Source organism: Sinocyclocheilus rhinocerous, unplaced genomic scaffold (assembly GCF_001515625.1).
Source record: "Sinocyclocheilus rhinocerous isolate Xijiao unplaced genomic scaffold, SAMN03320098_v1.1 scaffold1129, whole genome shotgun sequence".
Lineage (NCBI taxonomy): Eukaryota > Metazoa > Chordata > Actinopteri > Cypriniformes > Cyprinidae > Sinocyclocheilus > Sinocyclocheilus rhinocerous.
Window position 1 is genome coordinate 1,133,372 of NW_015634513.1, and position 13,378 is coordinate 1,146,749.

Consider the following 13,378-nt stretch of genomic DNA (forward strand, 5'->3'; position numbering starts at 1 on the left):
AAGCCAAAGGGAGGAGCCGTAGAACGTGGCCAATCAGAACGCTTGAATGACTGTAAGGGCGTGGTTACCTTGACTAGCAGCGGCTTATGGCCAATCGCAAGGGTGTATTTTAAATGAGGGCGGGGGAAGTGAACTGGTTTGTGAGGTGTGGGGTTAAACTCACTGGCCACGCAGCAGTGATGAGAGGATTTGAGAGTTACTGTAGTTCAGGTTGAGTACAGTATGTGTATGCACGTGTATTCCTACTTAATCATATTTATTTAGGGTACAAATTTGTACCCAGAAGTAAGCAAAGTCTGACAAAACTGATAACTGATTAAGTTTTTTTTTTTACACATATTATTTTACCGAGTAACAAAACCAAAAATTACGGAATATACATTATAACAAAATATCAGTGCAGGTATAAATCTTCTTGTTGAACAAAGACAAGTGGGCAAAAAAAAAAAAGAAAAAAGAAAAAGAGATTAAAAAAATACATAAACAAGTCCAGAGAAATGCATTACAGTAAGTCCATATCAATGTTCCAAGACCATATCAATGTGTGGCATTAACAGAACTCATAACAATTATTTTCAGTATTAGTCCAGGGGTTGTTTAAAAAACCAATGTCAACACAGGAAGCCTGGACAAATGTGCCTATATTGGAGGCAGTCGCTTGGCTGAAATCTTGAAATCAAGAAATGCCTGTTAACCTACTGAAAAATCAGTTAAATGATTAAACTTGGCAATTTTGACAACATGCACATAAATCATTGACTGTACTAAGACCCCTGTTTACCCACAAACACAAAACAAATATCAGTTAAAGCAGGTGGAAAATTGTGAGTATCCCAAAAGCAGGTATAAGCTATAGAAACAGGACAATCTGAAGAATGTGTGGTGAGTTTCCTATTTGTTTCAGTGTCTCTGAAAATAATGCCTTCATTTCTGACTTATTTTCTAAAAATCCAGTTTAGAATGCAATAATGCAAGAAGATAGTTTATAACCACAGAACTAACATAAGAAGCAACTAGTGAGTAACCAAATTAATATGCTTTGAGCTAAAGATTTATCTTCACATCAACATCCAGTTGCTACCTTTACCTACAGACTGATGGTGTCACGCATGATAAATAAGGCTTTTTAACTGCAGACATGCTTAGTTGGCTTGTTTCCAAAGTCCCAGAGGACTATCATGCTGAAATTAGCTGATTAGCTGGACCACTGAGATTGGATGGGTCAGACTGGGGCATTGTGGGAGACTGGAACACCCACACCCACACACAACAAAACACACACATTGGTCATGAGGGTACAAACTGTTGGAATAAGTTATCAAATAATTATCAAAAGAACTTTGGTTTATCAAAGCATTGCAAAGTTATTTTAAAAATGCCCTCAAATCCCATGTTCATATGTTTTTTTTTATGAGTGGGAGGAGTGGCTGATCACGTTACAATGAATTACCACAAAAGAAAATGGCTTGTGTATAGCAATGTTGATGTATTCTGATAGATCATATGGTAGATCATATAATTCCTAATGTAAATAGGCTACTATTTACATTAGGAATTATATGATCTAACATTTTCAGAATACATTTACTACTGTACTAAATAGTGATATATGGAAATTGTGACTTCTGAAAATGTTGGTAGGCTACAGGTGAATTAAGGTGACCTGAAGCATCTTGTTGAGCTTTAGGCCGTTTGTCTGATGTGCACAAAATTTGGTATGCAATAATTTATGTATGAAAAAACAGGACATTGTGAAGAAACAGTTTCATGAATTTCTGATGCTAAGGAGTTACAGCATTTAAATGACAAACCATTTACTTCAATGTGACTGAAAGAAGTCTGTAATATTGATGCTGTCCACCAGAGGGAACCACAGCTTCCCAATAGCTTCACATGTAATATAACACATGTAACATAATTGAAATAACGTTAACATGCTGTACGTTTATATTTAAACGGGTCATCATTATTAGATATTTGTATTTTTATACGTTTTTAAAAATAACTCTTTGTCTAGGTTTTCTATTTGTGTTAGTATTCCTGAATTCATACTGTGTTGACCATTTAATCAGTGTCGCGTGCTCTGGACTACATGTTTGTGCTTTGTACCATTTTTGAGCTCTTTGGTAGGATTGTACAACAGTAGACCGTGTGTAACATTCAAACAATAACAATCGTAATGTCGTATGAGCTGCAGCCACGCATCTAAACATTCTATTACTGTTATAACGTCATGCATTGGAACACAGAAAGTGTAGTCTTGACAAACGAATACTTCCTATGAAGGTCAATTTTTTTAGAGATACAAAAAATAATAACTTATGTTCAGATTATACTGGATTTTTTATTTCTGTTCATTTCTTACATTTCACTGTTTGAGCTGGTAAATGTGGGTCATGTGACAACATCACCCTACATTACACGACAACATGTATATTTCAATATAGAATCAGATGTTTCATTTGAATACAACATGAAACCATTGTATTTTTGATATTGGTCTTATATATTTTTCTATGCTTGACTCTCTTTACATGCCACTGTTTGAGCTTCTACTATGGTTAATGTGACAAATTAAATGAAAAGGTAAGTTTAATAGCCCAAATGTTTCTTACAATATAAAATCAGAAAGCTTTGTTTGAAGACACCATAATATCACTTTATTTCTGATATTGGTCATCTATGTTTCTTTCTATGCTCGACTCTCTTCATTTGAGCCCCTACTATGGTAGTTATTATGGGTCATGTGACAACAATAAATTAACAAGGTAAGTTCAATAACCCAAATGTTCCTTACAAAATAAAATAAGAAAGTGTTTCATAAGTACATCATAAAATCACTGTATTTCTGATACTGGCCTTCTGTGTTTTTTCTATGCTTGTCTGTCTTCATCTACATGTTGCTGTTTGAGTCCCTACTATGGTAAATGAGGGTCATTTGAAAACATTAACAAGGTAATTTCAGTAAACCAAATGTTTCTTACAATATTAAATCAGAAAGCCTTTTTTAAATACACCGTAAAATCACTGTATTTCTGATACTCATATTCTTTTTCTTTCTATGCTTGACTCTCTTCATCTACTGTAAATGTCACTGTTTGAGTCCCTACTATGGTAGATGTGGGTCATGTGACAACATTAAATTAACAAGGTAAGTTTAATAACCCAAATATTTCTTACAATCTAAAATCAGAAATGTTTCACTTGAACACACCAGAAAATCACTGTATTTCTGATACTGGTGTTCTATGTTTGTTTGTTTTTTCAATGCTTCACTCTGACACTGTTTGTGCTTCTACTTTGGTTAATGTGGGTCATGTGACAACAATAAATTAACAAGGTAATTTCAATGACCAAACAGTTTCTTTCAGTATAAAATCTGAATGTTTCATTTGAATACACCATAAAATCAATGTATTTCTGATACTGGTCTTCTGTGTTTTTTCTATGCTTGACTCTCTTCGTCAACATGTCACTGTCTGAGTCCCTACTGTGGTAAATGAGGGTCATGTGACAACATTAAATTAACAACGCAAGTTCAATAACCCAAATGTGTCTTATAATATAAAATCATAAAGTGTTTAATTTAAATATGCTTGACTCTTCTCATCTTTATGCCACTGTTTGAGCAGATAATGCATTATATATGCATTTGAAAACAATTCTGGCCTCAGTCTTGTCCAAACCAGGCAAATTTCATACCATCTGAAGGTACAATGGTGTAGGATGGAGTATCTGTTGTTAAAAAATAAAGAAGAATGGACTTGCAGCAACTCTTCACTCAAAAAGGTTTGTTTGTTTCCAAAACTTAGAAATTCACTTCTCTTTCATCATAGTTCCTAAAATTCACTTTTCTCATTTTTTGTTCTCTAAGCGAACAGGGCAGCTTCATCGAGAAGGCAGACATGCCTCTGATCTTCAGTCAACCAAAAATGGTCCATGTCTTGGTCTCACTCCACTAGCTAAATGTATCTTCCCACATCACATTTAAGGCTTTGTCGTTGGCCTTCAGGACTGCCACTGGAACAATGCCCTCCTACTTCAGTACACTTCTACAGATCTACAGTATTTTCAGATATCATCTACAGTCAGTGAACGAGTGACGCCTGGTGGTCCTATCACAACAAAGTCACCTTCGACAAACTTCATTCACTTCCATCCAATCTGCTGAGATTGCTACTTTGTTGCATCGCTACAGTCAAGAAACAGCTGAAGACACACCTCTTCATCAAGCATTTTACATTCAGGAATCCACAATCATAATTAAAAGTGCTTTGTATAAATAAATTATATTTACAGGTGCTGGAACACTATTGTATTTGTACACTTTTGCCACACTTTTAACATTTTTCCATTCTTTCCTGAAAAACACTTTTTCAAATTCCTCCTAGGCTGTTCAATTTGCACAAAACTTTAAAAAACTCAAAAAGAGCCTTATGAAAAAAGTTATCAAAATAATTTTGCTTTATCAAAACATTGTGGAGATACAAGCCAATTAAATGGTCTGGCAATGGCCATTTTGATTAATTTGATTAATGAAAAATGAAACTGGATACACATTGACAATATGACATGCACAAAAAATTGTGTTCAGATCTGTGCAACTATAAACCGGTCAAACTAAAAACTCTGGAACCATGTGTGATGTACTGTATATTCAGTGATTCTTAAATCTTCACTAAACTTGCACGCCAGCACTAGACCATGCTGCCAAAAAAATTTCAAGAGAGTTCTGATCCATTACATTGTTTAGCAGATTCAATCTGAAATTTGCTGGACATTTTGCATTATAACTAATATTCCTATATGTTGTCTATATGGACAACATATAGTCCTATAGTTCCTATATTAGTCCAAACTTCTCAAAACGTTGTATTTATTAAGAAAAAGTCATTCTCAAGAAACATGCTACTTTTCATGAATTTCTGATGCAAGGCTAACAAATTCTGAACTGTCAGTCATTTCATCTGACACACGAAGGCTGTAAAACTAATGTAGAAATCTTTTATATCTAATATGTTTCCATTAATTTTAATGGCTGAATAATTAAACATGCAACAAATAGAACCAGTTCATTTGTAGGACTATGGTGCATTGACAATATTCTTCTTCTTCTTTCGGCTTCTCCCAAATAGGGATCGCCACAGTGGATCACCTACTGCGCTGACAATAATTTTATATGATTAATTTACAGAGAAAATCTGTGAAATGCTTACAGATCATTAAATGTTCATTTAATTTTTATATATGCCCCAATAATGTTGAAAACCTGTTTGCCATGTAGCCAGACATTACACCAATAGTTTTACAATATCCTTTGAAGGTAATATATAGTATAATATTTCTATAACATCACACATATTTAGTGTTGCGGTATAAATAAAACAACCCCTTGTGTGCGAAACTGTAAACTTTTAAATAATCATCCAGTCAGCACACTGCATGTAACCTGACACCAGCTCAGAAGCACATTTTGTAACATGTCTTCAGTAAAATGACAGTTTGTTCAGTCAGTGTAATATTTTTACACTGCAGTATTCCTATATTGTAATTTGTACAAATATATGATTTAGTGCACCAATCAACATCTGTTTGTTTTTGTACACCAGAAAGCAGTTTTATATGTAATCAGTGTACAAAAACACTAAATTTGTGTACCCTTTTGAATTGTTAATATAATTATTTTAAGATTCAACTTTGTAGTTGCACTTCTACAAAACATTGCACATTAGATTTAAACACTTTTTTCCCCTGTAGTTGCTCTTAAGCTCTGGAACAGTGAAAGGATTTTTAGGCTGCATTAATTAGGATAACCGGAACCGGGAACACTTCCCATAACACCCGATGTACTTGCTACATCGTTAGAAGAATGGCATCTACGCTAATATTAGTCTGTTTCTTTCTTATTCCGAGGTCACCGTAGCCACCAGATCCAGTCTGTATCCAGATCAGATGGTCACTGCAGTCACCCGGATCCAGTACATATTCAGACCAGATGGTGGATCAGCACCTAGAGATGACCTCTACAGTCCTGAATGTCAGCGGAGATCAGGACAACTCGTGTGACTTTGCTGCAGCCTGGAATTGAACTGGCTAGAGGAGAACTGGCCCCCCGACTGAGCCTGGTTTCTCCCAAGGTTTTTTCTCCATTCTGTCACCAATGGAGTTTTGGTTCCTTGCCGCTGTCGCCTCTAACTTGCTTGCTTCATTTCCAGCGATATCGTTGACTTGATTGCAAATGATTGCAAAGATACTATTAAAACTGAACTGAGCTGGATGATGACATCACTGAATTCAATGATGAACTGCCTTTAACTGAAAAAATTAGTGTTTACTATTGTCATTTTGCATCATTGACACACAATTTTCCTAATTAATGCTGTTCAGTTGCTTTGACACAATCTGTATTGTTAAAAGCGCTATATAAATAAAGGTGACTTGACTATATGTACTCGAACAGTTGTGCTTTTATGTAGATTTATGTATGTATGTAGGCCTATGTATGTATGTACGGTATGTATATTTACTTCGATTGATTTGATACTTTTGATGCTTTTTTATTTTACTGATTCTATTTTATACTGTAAAGCACTTTGGATCAACTACCTGGCTACCTGGTCTCTCTTCCGAGAACGTCTCGTCCAGTGGATGCGTGGCTATGGGGATAGTGTGGTGGCCGGGTGTTGTATCGGCGCTCGGAGAGAGCGATGCCACGGTGGGTTTAGCCAGTTGAACCGACAGGGCCTGTGACGACCTGTCTTCGGCGTACCCTGCATCTCCACTGGAATGGAGTTCATCTACAGAATCTTCTGTGCCCTGTACTTGGCCCGCAACAGTCTCACGACGCCTCGGTGGACGATACGGGACCAGCGATCAGGTTGGCGATGATAAACGTCCGTTCATTGAGATACAAGACCTTCATTTTAAACGACTTCATTAGAGCTCGAAATTTAGCTTTTTTATTTATCACTGAAACTTGCTTTTGGAGAAGCAGTGCCTAACTTTACAGTTTTTAGTACCTCCCGAGAAACGGGAAGGGGAGGTGGTGTGGCCTCTATTTTTAATGATATTTGTACTTGCACTAGACTTAAATTTGAGCTTTTTTCAAGTTTTGAACTCCAAGTTTTTGAAATGCAGCTTTCATCTCCTGTGCTATGTGCCATTGTCTGTCGACCGCCTGGACTTAATAAGAATTTTTTTGTCAGAGCTGTCTATGTTTTTAGCGGACATTGTTGTGAAATATGACAAAATATTAATACTGGGGGACTTCAACATTCACATATGATGTCCGACTCTTTTTCAAAGGATTTTTTAAATCTCATTGATTCTGTTGGCCATCAGCAAATGGTTAATGAATGGTCCCACACATATTTATGGTCACACCCTGGATTTGATTCTGTCACATGGTTTATCAGTCAGTGACATTATCATTGATGATCTCCTGGTAGCTGATCATAATCCTGTTTTATTTACCGTCTTCCCTCCATGTCAACTGAAGAAAGTTTGTGCCACAGAGATTGGTTTGTTCGATAAAGTCAACTACATATGTGGACCTTAATGAAACTTTTATGGACTCTTTGCAGAATGTAAAAACTGACCTCTTATCACCCCATCTTAGTGTGGAGGAGACGGTTAATATTTTTAATTCTGTTTGCTTGGATACACTAGATCTGGCGCCTCTAAGGCAGGTGCATAGAAAGCACAAATCAGCTCCATGGTTGAATGAACATATGAGGTCCCCAAGAAGGGAATGCAGAAGATGTGAACGGAAATGGAAGAAAGATAAGTTACAAATCTCTTATGAAATGTTGAAAGAAACGCTGTCTAAATTTCAACGGGCTGTGAAATTTGCTAGGACAAGCTACTTCACAAATGTTATTGAGAAAAATGAAAATTAATAAAATTAATGAGTTCTTTTTTCAACGATTGACTGTTTTGAAGCCTAAATTAGAGGTGCCTGCCGATACGTCTGTTGAATTATGTGAAAGCTTTTTACAATTCTTTGTCAATCGAATATCAGAGGTTCGAAATAATATAGCTACAGCAGTGTACATATGTGCCTTTGACTGCACCCCTGCTATGCTATCTGAATTTGAACCTATCTCCAAAATTGTATAATTTGTATTTAAATCTCTGCATGGCTTAGCTCCATCTTATATTGCTGATCTAATTCAGGAACAAAAGCCAACGAGATCCCTATGATCTCAATCACAGAAACGTCTTGTTGTTCCTCGTTCTAAGATGAAATCTAGAGGGGCTCGCGCGTTTGCGGTCGCTGACCCTAAATTATGGAACAGCCTGCTGCTATATATTAGGGATGTACTGATGCTCGGTCAGTTTAAAAGCCATTTGAAAACATTTTTTTATGATAGCGCTCAATCATAGATAAGTGCGAAGGTTGCTAGTGCCATATATGCCTCTTCTGATCCTATTTAAGATAGGATTGATTGTCTTTTTTAAGGTTTCTTTTATATTACTTATATGGATGTGACCCCTTTTTAAAAGTTGTCTTCTGCTCATTGTGTTACTGTTTGTACAGCACTATGGTCAACGTTGTTGTTTTAATCAGTGCTTTAGAAATAAATTTGAACTTTGAACTACGGTTGTGTAAAATGCAAAGTGTAAAAAGTTTATAAGGTAACTCTGTCACACTACAGTGTGTGTAAAATCCAAAAGGCACAAGATGATGAAGAAGAGCTCAATATGTTTTATAAATCCAAGGAACAGGGCAAAATCCACACATACACACTAGCACAAACTGACGAGATCGGACAACTAACAGAGACAAGAGGGGAGTATAAGTACACAGAAGGTAACAACATAATTGATTAAGGGCAGGTGAAACAAATCCAATTAAGACACATGAGGAGAAAACTAGGTCACAAGACACAGACACAACAGAACTGTGACAAACATGTCTTTAACATATAAATAAATAAAAATAAAAAAGGCATAAGATAAATACTTTTATAGCTGAAAATGATACAGACTCATTAGAATTTACCATTCTATGATATTCAATTAATCTAAATGTCAACATTTATCAGTCCACATCTTATGATCACACATTTTATGACAGTAACAATTTTTAGATAATTTTTTTTGGACTTCTCTTTTAGTAAAGGTCATTTGTTTTACCTAATAATCCTGGGTTATAATTAGTAATACAGTTACAATACTGCCGCTTGTGCCTATATTAAATATTACTTTTTTGTCCAGTGGTAATATTTTCCACTTTGAGTACAAGTGAACTGGGGGCAATAAAAAACATGTACTGATATGAAGATAAATCAGTGTGTAAGACATGAGGACAATTAGAGGAAATCTGCCCTGGCATGACAGGCTGAAAGAAAACAGGAGAGATTTGTACTGTACCATACACTGGGACTTTTCTTCCTAAAACCTTAAAGATATACAAAATTGCTCATAAATTACTGTAAAAATAGAACATAACAGGGTTTGTTACTCATTACAATTACGCATTTTTCTTAAAAAAATACAGCAAAAATTCTGAACTTAGAGTCACACTATTCATAAACACTGACAGTACACCATAATAGATGTAATAGTTTTAGTACCCACCAGTGGCTAATTCTGTTAGTAAACAAAAATATTACCAAAAACAAGAAGAGGGCCTTTTTGTCTTCATTTTAGAACTTTATCCAGTATTTTGAGAATGTACAGTATGTCTCTAGCTGTACAGAAGCAGTAGTCTTTCTGTTCATTCAATATTAAACCAGAACCTGATGTTGCTTTTACTTTACCAGTTATTTTTAGTCTCTCAGTTATCAGGCAATATTTAAACCAAGCTGGATGTAATTTATAATTTATCTGTGTTAGTTTTATAAAGAATGTTAATCGTTAACACTGAATCAAAAATATCTGTAACTGGCCTTCCTTCCCATGGAAACCATTTAAGACATAAACACTAAAGCCAGACAAGCATTCAAGACAATAATTGGCCCACATGTACGGGTTTATACACGTAACTTTAAAGTAAATACATACATAGCTTACATGCATACCTGCATGTGGCATTCCCTATTTATAAAGAAAGCTGCTAACTAGTTTCATGGGGCATTTTGTCACCCCATGCACGGCCAAAATTAAATAATCTTGGACCAATCTTGTTGCTCTAATGAAAATAAAATAAAGGTCAGTCATTTAATCTATTCGCACAATGACATTGACATTCATCACTTACACAATATAAACCAGAAACTCAAGTCGAGAGTAAATAAACCAATTAAAACCAGAATGAGAGCTCACAGTGTTCTTCTTTCATTTACCAAAATAATACCACAAATTATATCATATCACAGAAGCACATCATATCACAAGAACTCATTTAACATAAAGCCGTCCAATTACTCTCATACTTGGCTTTGTATAGCACACAAGGATTTGTGTAGTTCTGCTTGAACAAAAATTAATGTGTAATGTGTTGACTCAATATAAAACTAAATACAATATGTCAAAGACAACAACACATATCATTGTAAAAGCTGCAGTGTAATGATGTGATGGATGACATCTGTGACAGCAACATTTTTACTCATCTTTAAAATGATTACGTGAGCATGGCATGCATGAGAAATGTTTAAAACTTACTTTTACTACGTAGATATCTGGAGTCCTTTTTGCATTGAAATAAAACAGTCTCGTCGAGAGAACTATTCGCACTGCAAACAGCACTCAAGGTGAATGTGTCATCTTGCAGAGTACTCCCACTAAAATGCTTCATGTAAGACCAATTTTACATGAATTATTCAGTTCTTTGTGAGCTGGGAAGAAAATATAAATAAATCATAGATGAGGCCTTTCATGCTTGCAGAATGTTTTGAAAGAATAAAATCAGTGCTGCCAGGGTACAGGATATTCTCCATTACTGACATATTTCATGAAACCAAAATTCCCTTTAAATTGTGTCTCTTCTATGATTTGTCCTGTGATAGACGGTTTGCTTCTTTCATATTCATCCAGACCTTCCAACATGTCATTTTGGAACATGTCACCAACATGTCATTAAATTCATGAAAATTTGTTTTCAAAACCATATTAAACCAATATAAATACAGTATGTTTCTAAGAACTTGGCACATTATTTTAAACTTGATTTTTTAAGATGATTCTCTTATCATGTAGTCTTATTTGTCATTGATACACACTGTTATAGCTTTACTTTTGGAGGGATCAGCTTTTAGGCCTTCACTAATAAAGATGTGGCCTATAGGCTACTTAATAACACTGAGCTGAGAACTATTTTTCAAATCATCATGTTCTGAAGTTCCACGGCTTTCAATAATGATGCAGTTCATTTTAATTCTGCCGCGACCATAAGCAACAAATTAATATCCCTCTCTTGCTTGGTTGATATTAGCAACTTGTTTGAACGTCTCATTTTACATTACATGTTGCTCCAGTGTCAACTTTCACCACAGTTGGAGTTTTGTTGTGCAGCCTGACACATCAGTCTTTTTGCTAAGCCATGATAGGACAGCATCTACAAACCTATCAATTTCCACATTATAAACATAACAGTTCTTGATGCTACTGGAGGGCTGGTAAACTTCAAGTCAATGTTCAAACTCGATTTAGTTGTGCAACTCTTATATTTAACTCTTATAAAAATTCTATGTGATTTATGCTTTAGGCTGGACACTTCTCTTCCTTTACTCTTAGACTGTTTCCAAAATTTCTACAGCTATTTGTGGACTGGAAATCGTTTTGTTCAGATTTGTGATTTTATTTTATGCTGTTGCGCCTCCTGCTGGATGTTAATTGTACTGCATTAGTAGTTGCCTGAGGGTTTATTGTCTTGGTTTTGGTAACAGCCAACTTAGTGTCTTGTAAATAATACTGTAACTGTCACTGATTATGCTATAGTCTTGTGTATTGCATATTAGCTCTTCTGTCAACCAACTTTAAGCTATTCTCTTTAGATCACTGTTGAAGGACTCAATATTTTCACGTTGTTCTGGTTTCTTGAATTAAACTTGTCTCTCTTTGTTTTATTGAGGGTTACTTTTTTCTTGTAACATTTATTTTTCTTCAGACCTTCTCTGTATTCATTAGGTGCTAAGATTACACCTTCCTTTGTCAGGAGGTGTAATAATGCGATGCCACGATCTTGGCATTGCTGGGAACATGCTCACATTCCCTTCAAATATCGAGTAATTGTGATCTCTGAAAACCATTCATCAGGATTGTTAGCTAACTGCACTAACTGTCCAGCAAGCTACACTCTTAAGAAAAATGGTTCTAAACAGTACCAGAAAAGGGTTCTTCGTCTTGTAACAATAGCAGAACCCTTTTCAGTGCTAAATAGAACCTTTTTTATAGGGTTCCATAAAGAACCATGCTTTGAAAATGCTATATAGGACCTTATTGGTGTTATAAATAACCCAACAAAATAGAACATAAAGTAGTGTATTGAAGACCAAGCTCCAGTGAAATATCTTCACAATCCTATGATACCTCTAAGTTAATCATTATGTGCATTTTGGTGTGACTGAGTGGCAGTTTCTCTCTGCAGATGATTGTAGGATGTGACAGCATCTGAAATGTACAATTAAGTTTAGATATACAATGTGTCCCCTTTCATTTGTTTATTTGAAAACAGTTGTTTATGAAGGCCAAAAGTAGCATGTGAGCACTTCACAATGTTAAAAGGAAAAAGTAATATAAAGTCATGGGATAGCTGGGTATATTTATGCATAACCCCTAGTAATAAAAAATATCTAACAAAATGGACCAACAATTCAATATATTTGTTAATTACTTAGTGAAGAAGAGGAGAGTATCCTTAACTGAACAGAGCTGGTCACACTTACATGTTCTCTTAAACTAAAAAGAGAAAAGACATAGGAAACCAATTAGCATTTGAAAGTTATAATTTATAGACATTTTAAGAAAGAAATTATTTACCTGTTGAGAGTGTGTTGACAGTCTGTAGTTGGATGGATGAGCTCCAGAAAATCAGTAATGAGGCTTCTTAGAGTGTAGCCTTGGTTAGGGTTTTACATTAAAACAACAACAACAATAACCACAACAGCAGCATGTTGTGTGAATTATGTTTTTATTGACATGCAAAATTATCAGTGCTCTTAACAACAGTTATTAGCTGAATACATTAATGAATGACAATTGACATTGAACAAGAATAAATAAATAAAGTAGTAAAACACAAAATAAGAGCAAAAAATAGATGTGATGAAGACCAAGTTTCAGTGAAACAATCAAAATCTAATCAATATGATGTCTTTAAGTCCATCAGCTTAGCAGAGCTGCACACACTTACAGTATATGGGAACAAAAAAAAAAAAAAAAAAAAATAGATAAGAACATGTTTGTTTGGAAACCAGTTACAATTTTAAAG